This window comes from Chelon labrosus (assembly GCF_963514085.1).
Source record: "Chelon labrosus genome assembly, chromosome: 7".
Taxonomy (NCBI): domain Eukaryota; kingdom Metazoa; phylum Chordata; class Actinopteri; order Mugiliformes; family Mugilidae; genus Chelon; species Chelon labrosus.
The window spans coordinates 21539644-21551743 of NC_140343.1; the positions used below are offsets into that span (position 1 = coordinate 21539644).

General features: G+C 39.6%; 1 protein-coding gene across 6 annotated transcripts in view; it reads right to left on the reverse strand.

Moving 5' to 3' along the window:
* Positions 1 to 12100, reverse strand: part of lpp (LIM domain containing preferred translocation partner in lipoma) — a 167488-nt gene that overhangs the window by 126958 nt on the left and 28430 nt on the right. The window contains exon 1 of one of the 6 annotated variants that reach the window (XM_084547738.1): positions 10991 to 11167. The exons of the other annotated variants lie outside the window; for them this stretch is intronic. The gene's annotated coding sequence lies outside the window, so the exon portion shown is untranslated. Of the gene's footprint in view, positions 1 to 10990; positions 11168 to 12100 lie in introns of those variants that run through there. 6 annotated transcript variants of the gene reach the window in all.

The following is a 12100-nucleotide window of genomic DNA, read 5'->3' on the forward strand; positions in this document are numbered from 1 at the left end:
AATTAACCTTGAGACACTCACATTGTAACTATGCTGCCTGCTTCTGAGCCAGGCTATTTGAAATGTCTAATAAAGAAATAAAATAACACAAATACCCTCTATAATCTGCTTCAGTGAAATTAAACAAGTACTCCAAACCATTTGAGCATTAGTTTATTTTGTAATCACAGATTTGTGTGTCATAAACATGGGAGCACTGCACTTTCTCTTACTCTGTCTGATAGGGGATAGTGGAGCAAAAGGGAAACATTTTTATTTCAAAAAATGGCAAACTAGTAACTCACAAACAAAGGTTAACAGAATGAATAACAGGAACTATAAAGTTGCCATGCATTCAGTCAATTATTTATGCTACTAGTCAAGCGCATTTTCAATCTATATTTGATTACATTTTTGCAAATTGGCACTCCGTCTAAAAATACCCGTTATTATTTTTGAGTTGGTGGTCTATCTATGGATGGTGGCATGGGCAGGCGCTAGTTTGTGTACGCTGCCCTGGTGACTTCACCGTCTATTCTTTGTGTCAGAAGCACAGCAGCAGCAGTCGCAGTAACACACAGATTATGTAACCAATTAAGTTTTACTTTAAAACCCTCAGCGCCTGAGTGAACTTCTTCTCTGACTCATATCCAAGTCAAATCTGAACAAATATGACACACACAACTAATCTGGCTGTACTGAAGTCACTTACAACATGTGTCCATTCTGAAAACACTGTGATGATAACAGACTACCACAGTCTAACCTGGACTTGCCGTCACACCGGGTGTCTCAGAAATGTTCAGACTGTTCAGGCAGGATAGTCAAATAGTTCAATAAAAGGAGGCAATTTCACTCAATGCCAAATCCATTATGATAACTTAGGTGAAAGTATTCTCAGTCTCGTCGACCAAGGAAAAAAGACAATGAGCTAAATACTCAAATTATCAAAGCCATTAAATGTTCAGATGGAGTAATTTGCTATCAAACACAACTGATCATCCAAGTACATTAGACTATTAACAGAATTCTAAAGAGCCACAATCTGTCAAAGAAATGTAATTTGGGTCCTGAAAAGAGCTTTATTCATCAGGTTGTGATGGACGGGATTAAAAGAGACTAAAAACAAGTGCATCACACTTGTTCAAGCCTTCATCTTCATGCTGCACCATTCTGCTATTTTTAAACGGCATATGTAATATTTTCGAATACACTCCATGCCTTTATTTTATAACAGCTGACCCAAACCTTCTTGTCATACAGACCGGATGTTGGGTCCATTTCCTCTGTGGACACACACTTTCTAAGTGCTGCTACATCGGACAGCTTGATTGGGCCTTAATGTTTACAGCCTGACAGGCAAACCAAACCAATGAAAAATACATATCCCTGTAAACACCTTGGCCTTTTCCCTGGGCTTTATGGTGTATTTATAACCACTTCTTTATAGTTCCACAGGAAAGTGAAAGGCATGGTCAGATTAAATTAGTGCACGTTACCTTTTTCTGAACTAGGCACAGTTAAGTACCACTGGGCTTAAAGGGATAAGCCTGAGGGCAGACGAATGAGTGCAGGGAACACCATAGACAGGAAACAACTGGCTCATCTGCTGTACACCGGACCTGCTAACCATACATGAGACAGTCACATAGAGCTGAGTAAACAGGATACAGCAGAGGGACTTACAAAGCCCCAGTTTGGATTACTGATTAAACCTCTTGTTAGCGGAAATACAAACAGTTTCATGAGGGGTAGGATTCTCCCAAGATTCTTCATACTCTAATTTTCTTCTCCAAACCTGTAGAAGGTTGTATAGAAAAATGACTCTTCCTGCTAAAATTCTTTTTATTCAGATATTGTTTAACACATTTTGGTCACAACAATCCATGAGATCAAACTGCGTGGTAGTGTCCCGAATAACCCCCTCTCTTTAACTTCAGACATATTCAGACAAACTCTAAGTCGTGTTTTCTGTTACTTTCCCACAGTCTGTCACTCTACACCTCCCCACAGGTTGCCTCCACCGAGTTTCACTTGAGCACGCTCCCTGCCCAGCAAGTGTAATGTCACCTTTATGCCTTTCCCGCATCCCCGCTACCTGTTTGTGTTGTCTGCCTCCTGATTTTCAAGCTCACCTGATTATGCCAGTACATATGGTGCAGATGACAAGTCTAAACACTGATCACAATAAACATATAAAGGTTCATAAAGTGTGTTTCTGGTAACGCATCAGAGCTGCACCACTGTGAAACTCTAAACACTTTATGACTTTCATGATGTGGCCCTTGGAGCTGAATCATCCAAGTGACATCTGTGAGGGTTAAACGCTTAGGGTGGATATAAGAACTGGTCCTTTTAACACCAACTTTTCTATCTCAATATGACAAATCATAGTTTTATTTATAATTTTGCTTCCATGCGACAGAGAGACCAGTATCCATACCACAGAGAGACTGTAGTGAGCTCTGTGGTCCTGTCAAAAACACTCTCATCTGAAGAGGCTTCCACCAGCGCAGCAGTAAACATCAGGATTTGTAATGGCAGCTATGCTAAGCTTTAACTGTCAATACTTTAAAATACTTTAGCACAGCTGTGCTTTAAGCATGCCGACATACTCACAATGACAAGGCTAACATGTATATGTTTACTAGGTATAATACTTATCATACAATATATTACATTACATTTAAAACATTTATTAATTAGCACCACACAGTAAAGGCTAATAGGCAGTTTAAATTGTGACAATTTGATGCTGTAACTACGACAACAGTGTAGAGCATACGCAGACCCTAATGCCGTAGCTGACGTGCACCTCCCCAGAAATGTAACTACTCGCTGAGGCGAAGCAGACCGCAAGAGCTGCGATTGGTCCGCTTGGTAGTAGCGTATTTCCACTTTAGTATTTCTGGCTGCTTCTCCATCTCGGCAATTTTCAAACTGATTGTTTTGGATCAATAAAGACAGAACACACTGAGCAAAGGTTAACTGAGGAGGTTCGGAAATAGAAACATCTGTATTTGTAAATTCTGGAGAAAGTTTCAGTCACCATTATTGAAAGTGAAGCAGGAAGTGCAAACAAAAATTACCCTGACTGGCAAAAAAGACACAGCGCCAACTAGCGTTTGGGTGGCATTGTTACAGAGCGAGCCAGACTGACGAGCGTACAAGTATAAATGGCTCACACCCAGCGTTGGCTACGTGCGTAAGTTACGGCGTCTACGTCCTGCAGTACCCTAAAAGAGCCTTGAGGGTGACATCTGTACATGTTATAAGCCAGGATTTATTTAAAATTATTAGTTAATGACTGTATCCTCCAAACTTCATAGCAATTCTTTAAATATACATTGAGACACATGACATAAGAGCACAAATATTGTCCTCAGAGTGGCACTAAAGGAAACAGAAAAGTTAGGTACTTTTACTTTTGAAGCTGTGTCCTCAGTTTTTCTGTTTGTCAAGTAAACTGTGTTGTCTCCACCATCCAACAATACGAGTTCAATAGAGTTGCCTGAACCATAAAGGCAACATATTGGAAAAAGAAATTGTATAGTTGCAAACAAATACTGTGGTCTTAAAATGTATTGAAAACAAAACTTACATAAACTGTTTGGCATTCAAATATAGATCCTATTTACAGTAACTGAAGATCTGGGCCAACAACTGGAGTTCCTGAAAGGTGGCAAAACAAATGTTGGGTTTTGGTTTGTATGGTTCATCTTAATTTGATGCTTATACAATAAGTGAAAGTTGGGCCAGTGGAGACATTTAATAGATCATTAGGGAACGCTTCAAATGTACTGAATCTGTTTGATTATACCACAAGTGACCTCACACCTGACACAAAAGGTACCTCTTGCCCTCAGGATGACCCTACCAGACTGCAAACTAAAAAAGGAAGCAGGGAGCTTAAATTAAAAAAAAGCCACAAATAGAGCAATGGCTGTGAGCCAGTGCTGGGAGAGGCTAAACTGTGCTACTTGATCCACAATGCACGCAGCCATATATACAATTGGATAATCCATTAACGAAACAGATTCTGGGGCAACTCACTAAGACCCAGACGGTAACATTTGACCTGTATTATATCAGACATGAGAACGGCAGAGTAAATCCAAATGTGGACAGGCAAAGAAGCTTTTGTCTTTATGTTGTGACAGACCAACAGTACGTGGAAGTCCCCTTCACCTCTTCCCATATACTTGTAATAGCATTAACAATGCTTTGAAGTCGAAATCTTACTGCATTAGTGTTTGTCAGCCCCACAAACAAATGGTTTATATTTAGTTGAGCCATGGCATTTTATTTTTATATGGATTGTTTCAATAACCTGCTTGGAATTCAATTTATCACTGACAATTCAATGAAACAGTGAACATTTTGAAAAAACTTGGTTAAGAGACATCAGAGACTAAACCCTAGTCCCTGACCAATCATAGCTTGCCATGTTTCACTATATGAAGTCTTCCTAACCCCATTAGGAAGACGGTGCTAGGGAAAGACTTCCAAACAAGAATGGCCAAAGGCAGTTGTATGATACTGGGTGTTTTGTGTATATAAAAAAAAAAAAAAAGCCAGAAAACTGCAGGCCAATCTATGGACCGCACCAGCATGTTGTCAGAGATAAGTTGGTTGTCATCTACTAGGACTATATCTATGGCTGCCATCATCATGACATTTTAAGCCCTGACACTGTTTTCCTATTGAGCCGTTATGGTGCGGATATTGTGGCGAGTGGATCAGGCACTATCTGTCAAGTTACATTGTGGATAATGTAGGCACCAAGTTTTGACATGGGAGAAAAGAATAATAATTTGATGAATTAAAAAAAAAAAAAATAGCGTGGATTGTGCCTCATTCTTTTTTTGTTGTTGTTGCTTTAGTTAAACTTACTAATGAAGCTGACACATACAAATTCCACGCTTTGTCCAACCAATAATCCCCTTCATGTTTTTTACTTGTTCCTAAACCGACACACTTTTGTGTGTGTGCCTATGCCAGGCTGCATCCTGCTGGGTATGGCTGGTCTAGGTGGGTGCTACATGTCTAAGTAACATCCACCTGAATGACAGTGAATTGTCACAAGATGGTCAATGTTATTTACTTCTCCTCAGTGGTCACAATGTTATGCTTGATCGGTTTATGTAAACAGATCAACAAATCAGTTAACGGACTAATAATTTTAGCTGCAAATCAAATCGGTCGTTGGGACAACAACGCCCATGACAGTACATATGTTTCTTACTGATCTAGAAGCTCTTAGTTGTGGAGTCCCACACGTGAAACGTTTCGACTCAACTGCTACTAATAATTTAAAGCCTCACGTCATCATCATCTCTCTCAGAATGTCTGTCAAAGCAAATACAACCTCAGTTATTTACACATGCTTTTTGGCAGATAGAGCTCCCTTTGTCTCCAATAAACAGCTCAAGTAGGGGGAAACCCCATTTCCAAAGAATATGGCCTGAGTTCAAAGTACATCTATTCCTAAAAAGAGGATACCACATTAACATGAATGACCCCAAATCAAGAGTTAAAATCAGAAGGTACATGCATTTGCTTAATCCCTTAACATGATAGACAAATACCACAAAATGGCCACACCGATTACAAATAACCCGTCACACCTCTGTTTTGCATACACACCCAGCTTATCACAGAAACATAAAATCATAGGCTTGATGTATGGGTTGCACCGAGGGGAGTGTGAGGTTATGTGAAGACTCAGTCCCAGGTGTATCAGTGCCAGAGCAGAGACAGTGACTTCCAGCCAAGAGAATGATTTGGGTCAGTAGGTAATTGCATCCCTGGGCCACGGGGGACTTGTTGGCAATTAATCCCGCCAATGAGCCACTTGAAATATGCACAGGAGACTCATAAATGCAGCTCTGTTAACGTAGCTCTTTCAAAAGGTGTGATAGGGTGAAATTTCTGCTGCTGACACCACAGTCACAGTTTCAATGACACAAGACTGAATTTCTGTTGTGTCTGATGAAGTGGAAAATCAGAACACTTGCCGGTCAATTAAGCATTACCTGAACTTCTAAAACACTGGCACTGAGCTTTAAAATCCCCGCAATATCATACCCTCAAACATACGGCTCTACCAACCCCTTCAGCACTTTTTATCTGTACAAGCATCCCATGGCTGATGTTCCTTCCTGTCTCTAAATCATGATCCAGACAAACCTCGGACAGATTAAAATATGATCAGACTGGCAGAAAAATATAACATGCTTTGAAGAGTCATTTATATTCTGCTTGCAAACTATTACATGTAATATTTTATAAACTTAATCATGTTTAAAATAATAAAGGGAACTATAGAGAGATTTTAATTTCAGAAGAAAATAATATACCACCTATGGACTAGGAAGAAGAGATATGACAAAATTTAGCCAAAAATCAACTTGAGGAGCTTCAGGAACTGACAAAGTGGATCATATTAAATGCCATTTACACCATAAAAACTATAATGTATGATTGGGTTAACTACATGTTGTGAGTATTAAGAAGTTAAAAAAAAAATTCTATCCTAATCTGATTTTTGTTTTGGCACATCATTAATATCGCTGTGTTTTGCCCACAACATGCTTCAGTAATTTGACAGTCTTGAGAGTCTGGCATCTGTCACTGTATGCCAAGTAAGTGTATCAGTCACTTCTCGTAAAGTGTCCTATTAGCCACAAGCTTTCGGTCTAATCTGAGATTAATCATGTAGTGGCATCTGATCCTAAATGATAAGGGCACAGAGAAAATGCCACTTCTGACACACAATCACTCCACTGTGTGGAACTGTTACTGTTATGACTATGTTAAAGATTACTGCCGTTTACTGAAAGATGAATAAAGCGAAAAATTCAACAGTGTGAAAAGGGTGGGATTTTTTATGCGTTTCATCGTTTCGACACAGTGCAATACGAAGTTCTAGTTTTGGTTTCATGGCTGTGGTTCATGCATCCCAAAAAGTCCCTAATGTTCCAGAAACTGTTATTAAGTGAAAAAGTTAACTTTACCAAAACTAAACTAGAAAGCCTGCAATAAAAATGCAAGAGAGACAAATCTGATACTTTTTGGTTAATTGATTCAGTGCTGCAACACAGGCTACTAAAGCAGAAAGAAATACCCACAAAAATACCCCAAAATAAATCTCAGCGGATCATCATTCAGCAATAAGAGCACGTGAACAAATGTAAAACATGCCATCAAACATCCATTCATATCTGACTGACTTTGAACAGAGTGGGAGCATCTTCTTATATCGATTTCACAAGGTTTTCTTATTGGTTAAAAAAAAGGCAACGTCTGAAAAGTCTACAGAAGATTGTGTTTATAAAGAGTAGAAAAAAAACTAACTTGAATTTAAGAGATCTTAACACAACGCATGGCCACAGGGCTCAGGAGCAGACTGAAGTTCACTGGCAGCCTTGGAGCCCAGAAAATTCTGGGCTCCACAACAAAAATGAAAGGTTTCCTGAAAGAGAAATCTACACGTGAAGACTTACTTGTGCAAAAGATAGAGACACAATCCAACCTGATGTAAAGGAGACAACATCCCATCCATAAAGGGATGTATCATAACATAAAGCAGAAGGCGTGGGCCTCTTGTTGTAAGTTGGGGAAATGCAGACAAAATTTGAGGAGAGTCTCCTTTAAAATAATCAGTGATTTTTGTTGAAACATGATCGCACACAGCGAAATCAACAGTAAAGGGGCCTGTGCCAAATCTTTGAAATCTACTGCAATACACCGCATAGAGAGACAGGACTGAGATAAATATCAAAAACCTGATGTACCTGGCATGTAGGGACATATCATGGGCCACTTAAAGCTGTAAAAAGTAAAGCTCTATTTCACTTCCAATCAACCAGCAAATAATCCAGAAATATAGAGATTCTTGAATATGTCCGTTTTAAAAATGCTGACGCCACCAGAGGAAAGAAGAGCTTCACTGCACATGGTGGCATAGAATCTGAGTGTTCAATCCGCACTCTAAACTATAAATGGCACAGAAAAAATAGCTGTTAAGAAGTTTATGGAGTAAACAAGAGTTTAACACAAAAACAGAAAGTAATCAAACCCTTAAAGTGATTCTCCCTAATAAGAAAGATAATCTCCTCAACTTCAGCTTGATTCTCCTCAGCTCAGTTGGATCCTCAGCGTAATTGCTTGTCTTAATCATGCCTTAATTTGTTGACGAGATTCATTTGGAAGGCTTGATTTGCAAACATACTATCTCTTCCAATCTGGGCACGCTAGCATCTTGACATAACGAGACGCAAAGTAGAGTGAGACCAGATTATGTCTTTTTAAGAGTACTGGAGATCCCACAAGATACTTACGTAAAACCATGATCTGTGTTTCTCAACGCTAATTCAACCAGTAGAACTGAAAACATAATCATTCTTGTTGACCGAGATTCCTAGGAAACAGCACGCTACAACAAGGTGTGGACCACACCGAGTTTAATTATCTGTGTTGGGTGTAGTTAAATATTTATTTAAGATAATCAGAAATCTTACACATCTGGTGTTCAAATACAGTCTCTAACCAGGTATATAAAGAGAAGCTACAGAAGGACTAACTATGATGGCTCCTCAGAAACATAAAGGCATTCAAGAAAGTGTATTTCTGAATGTCGCCCATGGTTTTTATTGTGAACTGCACAGTTGCAACTGTCTGCTACACACTTGTCAGAATTACAACTTAAACAAAGTTAAGAAGAACATAGCAAGAACCAATGTTATGTCAGAGCACTAATCTTTCTCAGTTAGTAAGTCTGTTACTTTGCTAACATTAGCCGTCATAAGTCATACCAGACCATCTAAGTTACATAGTTTCAATGGATATCAAAATGTCATCCGAAAAGCACCCAAAGCTTCCGCCAGTTCAGACAAACAGAAGGTGCTTTTTCCACCAAAAAGTTCCCAGAACTTTGATTTTTCAAGAACCAGTATCCAGGAACTTTCCCAGGGTTTCCCAAACACTTCCAGTGCAATATGAGTTATATTTTCACAGTAAACCAGTAATCCTTTTGTGGGAAGGTAGCAGAACATAGTTGCAGCAAAATCTCTTGGACTGCCTCAACCTAATAACCTTCAAGCAAAGCAATAGCTGCAGGTTTTAAGAAGAGCGAGATGTAAAACAGCATACTTGTCCAATCAATGTTGTTCAATAGTCCCTAAACCTTCAGCAAGTACTACCCCTGAGCAGCTACTTTTGGGCGATAAAACTATTTCTATATTAACTTAAATTAGATAGAATTTGGATCCTGCAGTGAAAACATGGGTAATAAAAGAACATTTTGGAGAAGGTTCCTGTTCCCTGGGGAAAGTTCCCGTGGAAGCGCTGTCTTACAGCCACACCAGCAGCTCTGTGAGGCCACTCAACAGTGTCAGCCTTCAGCGTTATGATGGCACTATTCAAAAATCCCAGGATCATCAAGGTCAAAATCGGCATCATCTCCACATCACACTGTGCATCATCTAGGAACTTTGAATACAAAATGTCATGAAAATCAACCCAAAAGCTGTTTAGATATTTCTGTCTGGACCAAAGTGACGGACTCACTCCTCTGCTGCGTCTCCAAAAAAGCAAAAGAGTCAAAACATTTTGACCATAGATGGAGTGAACAGCATTTAGACTTGCATCTGGGCTGTATTAGACGATAAGTGAAATTCAGTTCTCATAGTGATCATGTTGGATATGGAACAAATGGCTGGATAAAATGATGTAAATGACTGTGACATAGACCGAATCATAACCGCCACATGACCGGGTGAGTGTAGCATACAAACTACAAGGCATGCTCCCAGTCAGCAGTGGTGAGTAATATCTACCAGCAGTGAAAGGGCAAACCAGCATCTGTGATAAGGTGTTGGGTGATGTGCTGGAACTAGCTTGATCTGCAGAGAGATCTGCTGGTAACATACCGATGCCAGATACCACAGGGCACCTGCAGAGGTTTCGGAGAGCCCACGCCTCATTGCATTAGAGTCAGGACAGTAAATGAGGTTTATTTAAAGTTTCTTGCATTCATTTCCAAACAAATATATAAATAAATGCTATTTTCAGTAATGAATGTGTATGCATGCAGAATCCAAATAAAAATTAAAAGAGAAGAAGAACTGGACACTGGCAAGCAAACACACTATAACTAACTCCAAACCTGAAAGCTGATAGAATCTCAGTGTAATTTAAAGATAACAGTAATTAGACAATCACACCACACCATCATTAAAGTCAGCAGCATCAGCCCCCACAGCCAAGTAAAATCATTTACCTCTTCCCTCGACTTATGAAGAGGAAAAACTGCCAGGCAACTGCCATTAAATGTTTGAAGTGTGAAAGTAGGTGCCAGGAGGGAGGTCAGACTTGTTAAGGTGTAGCTATCAGTAAGAGTGGATGTTTGCAAAACTCGAATTCTTCAATGGCCTGAGCTGCCCCCTTCACACACACAACCACAATATACGATATATACAGGAAAACACACAGAGCTATTTAAACTCTCTCAGCTCTAATTCATTCTGAAACATGCAATCAGTTTGGTCAGACACCAGCACATTTAGTGTTTTTAACCTTTAGCTATGACCTCCTCATATTACTGACAGACAGTGGCGTATAAAATCAGTCTCACGGTCAAAAAAAAAACAAAAAAAAAAAACGCCTCACTGCTGTGCTGAGTCAGTCTGAACTTTTCTAAAACTTCCCCAAAATATCTGGTGAGCCTGTGAAACAATCGAAATCAATTCCCTGTCTTTAGCATACTTGCAGAGATGCACAGGAACGTTATGTGTTGGTATTGCGTCTGATGCAATGAAATAGCAATGACACTCCTCCTTTACTCCTCTCAGACTTTCAATCAAGCAGCAACAAATAATGACAGAAGTTCCCCAGAAGCAGCCTATTACACACTGTTAGGAACAACGCAGAAAGAGACACGGACAAATCCTCCCCATTATAACTGCTTTTAACTCATTATATTATAAAATGAGCACAAAATGATACTCACAGTTTCTCTTTAGATCACTGAAGCACACAAAACTGCTAGCTTCACTAAATGGCAGTCACTTGGAAGGCTCCTCTCACCCCTAGAAAGCCTTATGCAGCTGAAATGACTCACATCCCTTCTTCCAACCTCTGTCAACCATCATGAGGAGGTAAACATTTCCAAATATGGAGAAAATATGAAGACGGTATTGAGGGCAATATCAGTTTGGTTTGCTTTTAGCTTGGAATGCCACACTCTGTGAGCCAGAGTCACTCCACGGAGCCAGTTCTGTGGTGCATACCTTTCACTAGGAATAATAATGATGATTGTAGAGAACTATTCCCGATTGTTTTGGGCTCAGTCTGACCTAAGATGGGTGACAATGTGAGCCTGCCCTGTCTGCTCTTACTTTTAAGTGGAAATAGTGAAAATGTAAACAGAAGACGAGCTGCCTTGAATATACAAGAATCCCACACAAATGCAAAAACACGGATGTGATTAATTATTTTTTTTTTTTATATCCACAAGGCAAACAGGGCCAGATTAGCAGGTAAATATAGCCCATTTACTGTGAAAAGCCATCTTGTCACACAAACTATCCTCAACTGATTAAGAAGGTATAATTAAAGTCTGATTACTCCCCGTGAGTGCCATAGGTCAGGCGCTTAACAGCTGCTCGGAGAGAACATTACAACGCCCTTCCTGGACCGGAATTGTATTGAGGAGCGACTTGGCTTGAGAGTGGTTGTTTCCTGAAACGGCACGACCCACTTGATTCAAATCCCAAAGGAACGGACTGTGCTCACTGATATCCAAGTACGTTCGAACATTCTCTTCTTTAAGAAAATATTCATTTTATCTTTTTTTGACACATTCCCCTCCCACAATTATTCGTAGAGCGTCAGCATCCTGGTACAACTGTATTTAATTGTGAGTCCAACGCAGTCTATTATATCAGAGGTCATGTAACTTTCACTTGACTCTAATGCAACATTCATCAATAGCAGTACTTGAGAAAAGATGAGAAAAGACAAAAGACAATCTGCACAGGGGAAGTGAAGGGCTATTATTATTTTTGTTGGAATTTTGTTTTATGGAAAGCCAAAACCAATGCGTGTTTTGATGAATACT